The following is an 11,805-nucleotide window of genomic DNA, read 5'->3' as shown; positions in this document are numbered from 1 at the left end:
AGGGAGTAGGCATTGAGGAAGCGGAAGAGGATGCCTTAAGGAGAAATAGAAGTGTTTGTATATATGCACATATACATACATGCACGCATAAATGCATGCATAAGTACACACACACACACGCATGCACATGTATACACACATACACATACATATTGTTGTGTGTACAAGGAAGTATATTCGCTAAAATATCCTCCCTCATCTCTCATTCTCATCTTTTCCTCTCTCCCCATAAAATAATTATCAACAATATTAATGATTGGCTTTACAGTTATCTTTGTATGGCATGGAGCAGATATTATGGGGACGTGGAATTAATAACTGTACATAGTTATTAAATACATGCACATACACATGTATACATGCAAACATACATGCAAGCCTACATACATAATGCATACATACATACGTACGTACATACATATATACATACATGCATGCATACATACATACATGCATGCATACATACTGACTTACTTAGATGCATGATTGCCTACGTACATGCATACATAAATGGGGAAACAGGAATGTTTCTGAATGGGTGTAGAGAAAATAAGAGATATAAAGACGGAGAAATAGAGTGCGCCAGGAGAGAGGTAGGACTGTATAAATGTGAGAAACATATGCGGGGTGGGAATTGCTAATGGCTGTCACAGATGAGTGTTTGATTGGAAATGCGACAGAAAGAGAAAGTGGAAGAATTGGATGAATAATTAGATAAAAAGGGAGGCAGAGAGAAAGTAAAGAAAAGGCTCGATATAAGTGAGAGGGAGTGATTGATCGGCAGAAGCCGGAGATTGATGGGAAGTAGCAGTTGCACTTCTACGAGAATTAACTTGCAGCAGGCACCTCTTCGGTCCCCCTCACCGCCTTTTAGCAGTAGGTCACTGGGGCAGTGGGACAGATGTAAAAGGGCAAGGAAACTAAAATATTTTTCTTCCTCTCTCTTCCCCACTCTCTCTCCCTTTGTCTGTCTGTCTGTCTGTCTCTCTCTCTGGCATGTGGGTGCTGAGGGAGATCTATGAATGCTTGTGCGTGACAAACTCAATTGATATGTGTTGAGTGTGCATATGCTATTGTATTGTTGCTGTTGATGTTCTTGTTCTAATGTTTATTTTTCTATTTATTTTGCTCTTGAAATCGTCATCGTCGGAAGCGGTGGTGGGAAGAGGACGCTGAACTCTAAATCATCGCTGATCCAGCAGTTCTATCACAATCTTAAGCATTCTAGTTATGAATGTTATTACATTTTTTTTTTCAGAAATTGGCGAGTTATTTGAGGGATATACTTTGCTACTATTTCTCACAGAGTGAACAACATAGATGATCTCTAATTGATCCGTAGCAGTTAAGAGGCATAGAGTGTCAGAAGCCCAACATTTACTTACGTTCTCTTTACATTTTAATTACTAGTTCTGCTGAGAAATTATAAATCTATTTCAGCTCTTCAAATTTGATAAATTATTAATCACCTACGGCATTTAGATAATTCTTCATATTTATGGTCACTACATTGTTCCATTACCTATCCTATATCTTTCTGGTATGGTCTTATACCTTGTACTACTTTTTCTTTCTCATATATTGCTGGTCCTGTACTCCCTGGCAATGTGCCTCCTTAAAATAAATCTGGTACAATACCTTCCACTAGAGTGCTTCTCCTAAATATTTTTGGTTATGTACATTGAACAACTGCTTCTCCCCTACATGATCTTGTACCTTGTAGCACAGCTCTCTCTCATATTTCTGTTCTTCTACCTTATGCCATTCTATCCGCTTGCAATGAGTATTCATAATGTTATATCTTATACGACTGTGGCTCCCCTACATTTTTCGCCTTGTATCTTGTTCCACTGCGTCTCCCTACATATTTATGGTTTGTAAAGCGTTTCACTGGCTCTCTCTTATATATTCGTTGCCCTGTGCTTCATTACAGTGAGAACCATTCTCTTTCTCCAACGGAATTAATCAAGGTTTTGTGTTTGTTCACAACCTGTTCAACTTGTTGCCAGCTATAATGGCAGATGCCTTCAAAGCTGAAGACACAGGCATTGGAATTGGTATTAGATAAGTCATTAATGAATCAAACTTCAGTCTCAAGAGGCTTCAAGCATGAACCAAGGTTTCGACAGACAACATCAATGACTTTCTGTTTAGCCATAACTGAACTCCCAACACTGAAATGTGACTTAGATGCAATGCAATGACGACAAGTTCTTCGACGTATCTAACAATTCCGATTCGACGAAGTATTGAATCAGCCAGCACTGGACTAGATAGGTATCTGCTGAACACATCTACATCAATAGACAATGACTGAATGTAGTGAACAAGTTCACCTTCCTAGAAGCATACTCTTCCGAATTGTTATCCTTGATGATGAAATCAATGTCAGAATCGTCAGAGTCAGTGCCGCATTCAGCACACATCACAAGTATGAATGCATCATCCCAGCGACGAAGATTTTACTTAGCCATAGTTCTGCTCTATGGCTATGAAGCTTGGGCGGCATGCAAGAAAGATGAACCGTGTCCATATCACGCACTTGAGAAAAACACTTGGCTATAAGTGGTAAAACTGGCTTTCTGACAAAAAGGAACAGAACTGTTCAGCACCAAACAGTCCTGATGCAGTCACAGCTATGCTGAGCGTGGCTCACAGTTCGCAAGCCAGGCCACCTGCTTTCAAAGAATCTCAACTTCAGCACGTTGAACAAGCGGGAAAAGGCCTGAACAGCACTACGATGATACATTAAAAGTTTCACTGAAGGGCTTCAAAATCAACCATTAAGTATGGAAAGCGGAGAAAAATCTGCAGTTCTCTACAAGTTTTTTCAAATATTTGAGGCTAACAGAATGATTGCAGCTGAGCTATGCAGGTAAGACAGAAAGTAAAATGCAATTATATCTCCCATTGCCACTTGCATCCCTTGTCCATACAGTTCGAATGCACTTCTGTGTCAGATCGGACTGACGAGCCATCTGCGCACTCATAAGGTCCCCCAATCAACCCAGAATGACTAGATGGTTCTCTTCAGATCGACAGACGATTGTATGAGAAATGAATTTAGAGGTAGTAGTTAAGGCGACCATTCCTACATGAATGTGCGGTAATACTACTTTCCGTTGTTTTGCTACTTTAGATACCGACGTTATCGCACAAAATTTCTGTGCGCATACATTCTCACATCTTTTCTACTACTGAATGCGACGGTGGCGCCTTCTTGGCCGATAATTTACATTTAACCATTGTCTCATAATATTTTCATCATTGTATAGGATTGATGCAAATGATATTGCTTCTTTACAAAATTATTTTTCATGTCGTTAAAATTCTTCTTTGGAATTTATTTTTTGAACTTTCTGTTCTTTCAAATATTTTTGTGAAACATCTGTCAAATAAATAAATAAATAAATAAAAAGCGGAAATGAATTAATGAACGAATATATTGGTTTTGCACCTGTGTAACAAAATACGATGGAACTGGATGCTGTCAAAGTATGACTTACAATTTGGTAATAAGCAAACGAAATTTATAGCTCTCACGATTGAGTGAACATCTCGATAGCTGGCACGGAGATATTGTTGGCGCCTCGATTGATGCTTTCATGTAGAAAAAGAATTAGTTATGATAAAGAAAAGAAATCTGTCCCAATAGATGGGTTTGGTTCATATGGAAAATTACATCTCTAAAGCATTTAATTAACTTTCTTTCATGATAGAAAAAGAGAAGAAACCCCGCATAATCGGAGAAAACTTTATGAAGTCCTGTGTACTGGAGATAGTTGAAATTGCGTAAGCGAGGATACTATAACCGACCAAAACTGATGTTCAAAGGATTAAATCAGAGGACAGAGGATTAAATCAGGAAATAGCAACCTAGGATGTTTGCAAGATTAGTAAGTCCTACAAAACTTAGCATGCTGCCCATTTATTCAAAAATAAGTTGTGAGGAGTGTGTAACATTGTGTTTTAATGTAGTTCTGGTGTACCGAAGCACTTCGAGCAAGTCCTTACCGCCTTTTCCCACGTGTTGTGGAGCACCATGATGAACTTTTCGAATACCTCAAATATTAAAAAATCCTTTTTGCGATCAATTTTGCCGTTAGACAGTAATTCAGTCAATATTTACATACTTCTCAACAATTTGGACACTTTGATATAGAGAAAAATCATAAAAGGGTCGAAGTCTGTGCTTGTAGCATAAGTAAATATCGTTGTTGTAGTCAGTGATGATGTCTACATCAGCGCAGTTGGCAATGGTGGTAAGTGACGTGCTAGTCGTGATGACATATGCCTTTGTTGTAGTACTACAAAGACATTTGAAAACCCCAGTAAAAATGTAATTAGAATAGATTAGACATAAGCTTGGCTGGATAAAAGTGAACACTAGAAGAAGCCACTTGTGCAATAGATGTTAGCTCATACTACAGACGAACAAAGCATCTTAACTAATCTAAGGATAAAGTAGTAGACACTCCATTAGGACAATAACATAGGATTCGTATCTGCCTTTACTAGTGGAGGTGATAATGCCTATATTACAATTTACTCAGCATCATCTTTGAAAAACTTTTTTACAAATTCAGAACGGACACTGTTAATTAAAACACTTTGATCAAATGTTATTAATGAATCAATGAAAATGTGCAATGCATTTCAGAGACATAGCCAATCGTAAGTAGATATACACACGTTTAGACATACAAGGATGTTTATATGTTCACATAAATAGGTCACATTATACATATCCACACATGTTAGAATATGCTTACGAATACTCATGGGACATGAGCACCTAGGTGTTATTTAAATTCCAGTGCAAAAATCTTGCAAATAGTTGGAAACCATCTGTTTCTCTATTGAAATGTATAAATGTATTAATGTATACTTTTACTATCAAGTGAAATACTCATGTGAATTATAATGTTTATAATTATGTTTGCACGTGTGTGTATGTGTATCAGTAAGAACACACACTCACACGCACGCACACACACACACACACACACACACACACACACACACACACACACTCATGCATACTAACATGCAAGCATATATAGACGCATGCATAGATACATACGTACGTTCATACATGCATATGTTCATACATGCATTCTATTTAAGCATACTTGGGGAATTAAATTTCTCAAAACCAGAATGGGAAACGATAATTAGAAGACTACAAGTATAAATCATCAATGGAACTGTCAAAATATGCAAGACTTTCCAAACGTTTAGCATATGTGTGAGTAACACACATAGAATAAAGCACACAGATCTGCACATGCACTGACACCAAATATTTGCACATAACATAGCACACATTCATGATTTGTGGGAGAACTGGCTGCTATTTCGAGCAGTCTAGAGACTAAACATGAGGTGACTCTCTCCTTATACACATAGGATATTGAAATCAATGGATGTTTAACATACTAATATTTTGCTCTTGCCAGTGTCAAGTTAATAGCGAAATAGAAGAGTTCCTTGGGAATATTTCCTACTTCCTTTCACTTTCAGTGAAATGTATAAACTCCGTAAATGGCTAACATCACACATGTGTGTATGTATGTATTTATATATGTATTTATGTTCGTATATGTACATCTATATGTGTGTGTGTATGCGTGCCTGCATGTATATATATATTTACATATAAAATGTGTACATCCTATCTCATAATACAATGTTACAACTATTCTATTATAAATGCTTCAAAGAAAGTGATCGATATTGTGAACAAATTATAAACATGTTGTAGACAATCGATCTCTTTAAATATGTGAAGTTATACATTAAAATATACAGTCTATATTCGTAGACAACAAAATAAAATACCTAACGAAATTTCCACATATTCAACTCAATATTTCACTTCATTCTAAGCTAATCAACATTTTTGAAAAGTCTAATTTTGTAGGCAATGGGCTGATGAATATTCTATTTGTACAGACACACACACACACACACACACACACATACACACATACAAACACATACACGTACATATACGTGCGCACACACACACACAGACACAAACACACACACTGACACACGCATATGTCAATATATATATATATTTTTTTTAAGTCTGGTACTTATTTTATTAGACTCTATAACTGAACCGCTAATTTACGAAATATAAGCTATATATTATATATTACTGTTATTACTGCAAGGAATTGGAAATATAATGTTACTACCTGTTGGTAGTTAACGCAATGAACAGAACCTTTTTTTAAACAAGCTGTGGGAAGGTAATTCTCAGATGTTATTGTAGTGAAAGGTAATCCAAAGATCTAGTTGTTAGTGAAACGAGATTTCTTAGGATGATAATTCTATTATTATCTAGAACTTCCGACACAGTCCTGAAACTTTTAATGTCATCACTCATTGGAAAACTTTTTCAACTCAGAGACACTTCAAATAGTTCCAGTTGGCAGTCGAACTAACGACACCCCCGTCTTTCTCTACTCTCTGTTGAAAAGAAATAACCAGAAGCTTTAGACTTTCCACGTCACATGGCTGTAGGTATTATTGACATTGTACGAGCTTTGCTAAGTCCTGAACATAGAATGATTAAGATGGAAGATTTTTTTCTTCGTAGCTTCTTGACCTTAACTTGTCTTAATATAGAAAATAGCATCAATGAAAAGGATTAAAAAGAAATAGAATTCACAAAGTAGAATAGAATATATTCTTAGCTGCTCGTGTATATTTCTGGCGACAGATCTGTTTGAAATCATGTATTGTAATGTTTGCTTGTTATTTTGTTAATTAAAAAAGCAATCATGACATTATTAATTGTTTACTATTCAGTAATTGGGCTGCGCCTATGCTGGGACAACGTCTTGAAGAATTTTAGAATAAATTGCTTCCTGTATTTATGCTTTTCTTTAAAGTCTGGTACTTATTCTATTGGTCTCTCTTGTCGCATCAATAACTGCTAGCAAAATAATCAAATTAACAATGGTTCTCAAGCGATAGATGACAACCACAGACACATAGATACTAACAATAGATACATACACATACACCCACATACACACAAACACAGACACACAGAGACACACAGTCACACACACAGACACACAAACAGACAGACAGACAGACACACACACACACACACATACACACACACACACACACACACACACACACATATATATATACAAACGATGGGGTTCCACACTGTTTCCATCTACCAAATTTACTCAAAGAATTAAAGTAGGAGATATTTCTCCATGGCAGCGCACAGTGGAACTGGATCCAATACTACTTGGTAGCAATGCGAGCTCTTTAAGCACACAACCATGCCTATGCATATATTATATATTCATAATTATTGTTAATTACTGCTATAGGATAACAGAGAGAAATAGATTACTCCTTAAACCCTAATTTATAATACGCAAATTCAAGTAAGAAAGAAAATCACCCGAGGTTGTAGCAAGAAATGTACCACAAGGGATTCAAAAGAGCCAATATTTAGTTAGGTGAAAGTTCTAACAATGATTATTACTACTACCGTTGTGTGTGTGTGTGTGTGTGTGTGTGTGTGTGTGTGTGTGTGTGTGTGTGTGTGTGTGTGTGTGTGTGTGTGTGTGTGTGTGTGTGTGTGTGCGTGAACTGATAGTTTCATGAATTGAATCTAATCTTTTTATGTCAAAAGCCCGATTTAACAATTCGATGAACACAGAACGATAAAACAAGGAGCTAGACTAAGTACTGAATTGGTGTAATTGGCGGAAACGCTTCAAAGTAACACCCTAGCATGATTGGATTTCAAAAAATAACCAGTAAAAGAATAAATAGAACAAAATACTTATATATATATTGATAAGTTAATGATATATTTTCGGCGTTCCTACAGAGTTATGATAAAAAGAAAAAAAATTGCTTGCAATTTTGTCGTTTCTCGTATGTTTTAAGTGATCATCTGTTATAATGGATTTTCCCTAAAACCGCATTTAGAAATATGTGTTCTGTCTAGAAGTATATTAGAATTCCATAGCACATAACTGAATACACTTGTGTTATCCTTTCAAGTTTATGTGTATAAATAACCACTTATTTCAAATCTATATATCTAAACAATCAGAACCGATTAGTTTGATATAAAAGCCAATTTAGGATTGTATTTAAGATGGAGTGCTTGGCGGTTTAACGTATGAAAGGCACTCCGAATTCTATAATTACTAACATACAAACAAAACCACGAAAATACAAGAGTACATTAAAGCTTAATCTCGAATACATACGCTTTCAGTGGCTTCACAAGAGACAGGTTTATGCAAGCAAGCTAACATCAATCACGATTACAGCCATGTTAAATAGCTAAGCCACCGTTCTGATAACATACATAAATAAGATAGGTTTCGGTATCGTTAAAATAAATGAGCCTTGGCATTTAAAGGATTGACTTTCATTAGAGAATTGAAAAGTGTTTTGGAAGGCTGTAAATAAGTCGTAAGAACAAAAATGTTGGTTATCACTGTATTTACTGATAACTAACCTTGTTTAGTAAGAAACAGAAACTTAAGTTGAAGTGCTTATCCTATTCCCGGTCAATTTAAGTTGTCAACACCACAATCTCTGGTCACACCTGCAGTATATTGTTTTTAGTAAAAGTAAATTTATATTTGTATTACTATAGTCGACGAAATACAAATTATAAATAAATGAATTTATAAATATATAATGAAAGAAATACAAAAAGTATAAAGAATATAAAGATAAGGTATCAGCTTTAACTCCTATGTCTCTGATTTTCATGCCAAAGATTCTAGGAATGTGCTAGTTGGTTAGTTCATCCACCCTAACATTTGCAAAGGATCTTTATATTTTCATGTAGGAACACACAGAAACTTATCTCAGTGGTATAAAAGGACATTGCAGTCATTCTTTTATCATGTTATCTATCTCTTACGACTCTTATAAAATTAAAGAGTAACTGGGGAGACTGGGGAGGTAATCAAATGTGTTACAGTAGTTAGTTTCATCCATCTAGTCGCCGAGTTCAATATCCTTCGTGGGTAGAAGGATTTTCAACCATCTGTGATCGATTAGTTATGTATCTATAAAACATTGGTCTGCACTGACTCACATTTGAAAATATTTATTGCATCTATGAAAATATACCCTTATTTAGATCGCAGTTAAAAAAAACAAAAAAAAAAACTGAATTCTCCGAAGCTCAACATATGTAGGGAAACAAATTTGAAAATGCTTGGAACAAGAATACGAAGAGGTGTTGAAAAGTTCCTGGCTTTAAGGATATTGCGAAAGGCCTGGCTGAAGGCCCAACTTTTCGAGTTCTTTTACAGAGTTTAATAACTGAAGGACCACTGCAATAAGTGTGTGAATCTGAAAGTGGAATATGTTGAATAAAATCATAATCAAATGATCCTCCTGTATTTTCTATTATCCATAGCCAGGAACTTCTTAGCACCCGCACGTAAAAGTAGAGCTAAGAACATAATTTAAAGGAGATTTGGCTACTACATTAAGTAAGCAGTGCGGTCACAGAGAGGTTCTCGTTATTCCATGAACATTGAGTTGGCACTCCGTCGCTTACGACGTCGAGGGTTCCAGTTGATCCGATCAACGGAACAGCCTGCTCGTAAAATTAATGTGCAAGTGGCTGAGCACTCCACAGACACGTGCACCCTTAACGTAGTTTTTGGGGAGATTCAGCGTGACACAGTGTGGCAAGGCTGACCTTTTGAACCACAGGCACAACAGAAACAGGAAGTAAAAGTGAGAGAAAGTTGTAGTGAAAGTGTACAACTGGGTTCACCACCATCCCCTGCCGGAGCCTCGTGGAGGTTAAGGTGTTTTTGCTCAATAAACACTCACAACGCCTAGTCTTGCAATCGAAACCGCGATCTTATGAACGCGAGTCCGCTGCCCTAACCACTGGGCCATTGTGCTTCCACTCCAGTAACATTAATAATAAACATAATATGAAATGCTAGTTTATATATTTATCATGTGAGAACAATATTGTTGGTTGTGACCAAAGCCTTATGTCTTAGCGTCACATGGATCGCAGAATAATTCTGAAATGGCAGCGTAAACAAGATAAATGTAATAATCCTTTCTACTTATTGGCACAAACGTGAAATTTTGAGATAGGGGCCAAGTCGATTACATTAACTCCAGTTCTAGACTAGTCCTTATTTTCTCAACCCAGAAAGGCAAAATTGATCTTGGCGAAAATTGAACTCAGAATGTAAAGACAGACAAAATGTTGATAAGCATTTTTCCATCGCGTGCTAACGATTCTGCTAACTCACCGGTTTAGATAAATGTAATAAAAAAAAGGGCTTCAAATTTTGGCACCAGGCCAGCAATTACGGGAGAAGAGTAAGTCAATTATATCAACTCTAGTGCTCAACTGGTACTTATTTTATCGACTCCGAAATGATGAAAGACAAAGTCAACCTCTGTGGAATTTGAACTCAGAACGCAAGAACGGACAAAATGACGCTAAGCATTTTCTACGAGGAAGTACGAAATCAAACTGCATCACAATCATATCTTTCTTAAAGTTAATGAAATAGATCTGTGGTTCGGTTCGCTGACAGCATACCATCACACCTCGTTCCGGAAATGCACATCATTTATTGACCACTCCACTATATTATATAGGTTTCTGTACAAATCTATAATCGATGTCAACCACTTTATTTCAGTCATTGGTTGTAATGGGAGAAAAGCAAATATCTGAAGCCATTTTTGATCGCAATTTGATCGCAATTTGATCGCAACAAAACATTTCGTTTTTGTTTTATTACTGTCTGCTATTTAATTTATGACTTGCCATTTCTGTAACTAGTCATTATTTCCACTGACTATTCAAGTATTTATTTTATTTTGCGTAAATGATGTTTTCATCTTTTTACATACGGCGTGTTTCAACTTGTGGAATGGTGACCACGTAAAAATAGAAGCAATATGAACTGTACAAACACTAAAACATATACACACACTCGCACATATATCGAAAAGGTCACACATACACATACACAAGTTGTGTAATTGTCTACGTGTTAGCGTGTGTTAATGCGTATTTATACACATCTATCTATCTATCTATCTATCTATCTATCTATCTATCTATCTATCTATCTATCTATCTATCTATATACATATATATATATATGTATATCTGTCTGTCTCTGACTGTCTATCTATCTACACACACACACACACACACACACGCACAAATACACACACATACACACACACGCACACACACACATACACACAATAAAACTCTGGAAATTAAATTAGACACTGCACACTGTATGAGTTTACATTTTCGATAATGTAATCATATGTAATTACTTTTTGAAGGTGTTTTCAACTGAAATCCTGTGTGATTGTGTTTACATTCGTGCGTATGTGTGCATATGTATCTGTCTGCATGTATGCGCGTGGGGGGGGAGAAAGAAAGACAGAGAGACAGAGAGAAAGAGACAGAGGAAGAGAGCGAAAACTAGAGAATATGTATTGTGATTCCGAATGTCAATACTTTGAACCGTTAATCATAACGTTGTGATTTCGTTGAATTACGTTGTCTAGCTCAGATAAAAAAGACCTTCAAACAGTTAAGTACAGCAGCAGACATTGTTTCGTGCTTCATCATAGCGAATCTATGTTGTCCGTTTATCTTTTCTTTTCAATTCTATGTAGTAGCGCTGCCTAATAATATCTTCCTATCTAGTTTTGTAATGCTTTGAAATTGCCCTTTATTGTAAATGCATGCTCAAACAGCAAAAAAAAAAAAAAAAAAAA

The sequence above is a fragment of the Octopus bimaculoides genome, chromosome 4 (genome assembly GCF_001194135.2).
Source record: "Octopus bimaculoides isolate UCB-OBI-ISO-001 chromosome 4, ASM119413v2, whole genome shotgun sequence".
NCBI lineage: Eukaryota > Metazoa > Mollusca > Cephalopoda > Octopoda > Octopodidae > Octopus > Octopus bimaculoides.
Note: the sequence above shows the minus strand (reverse complement) of the source record.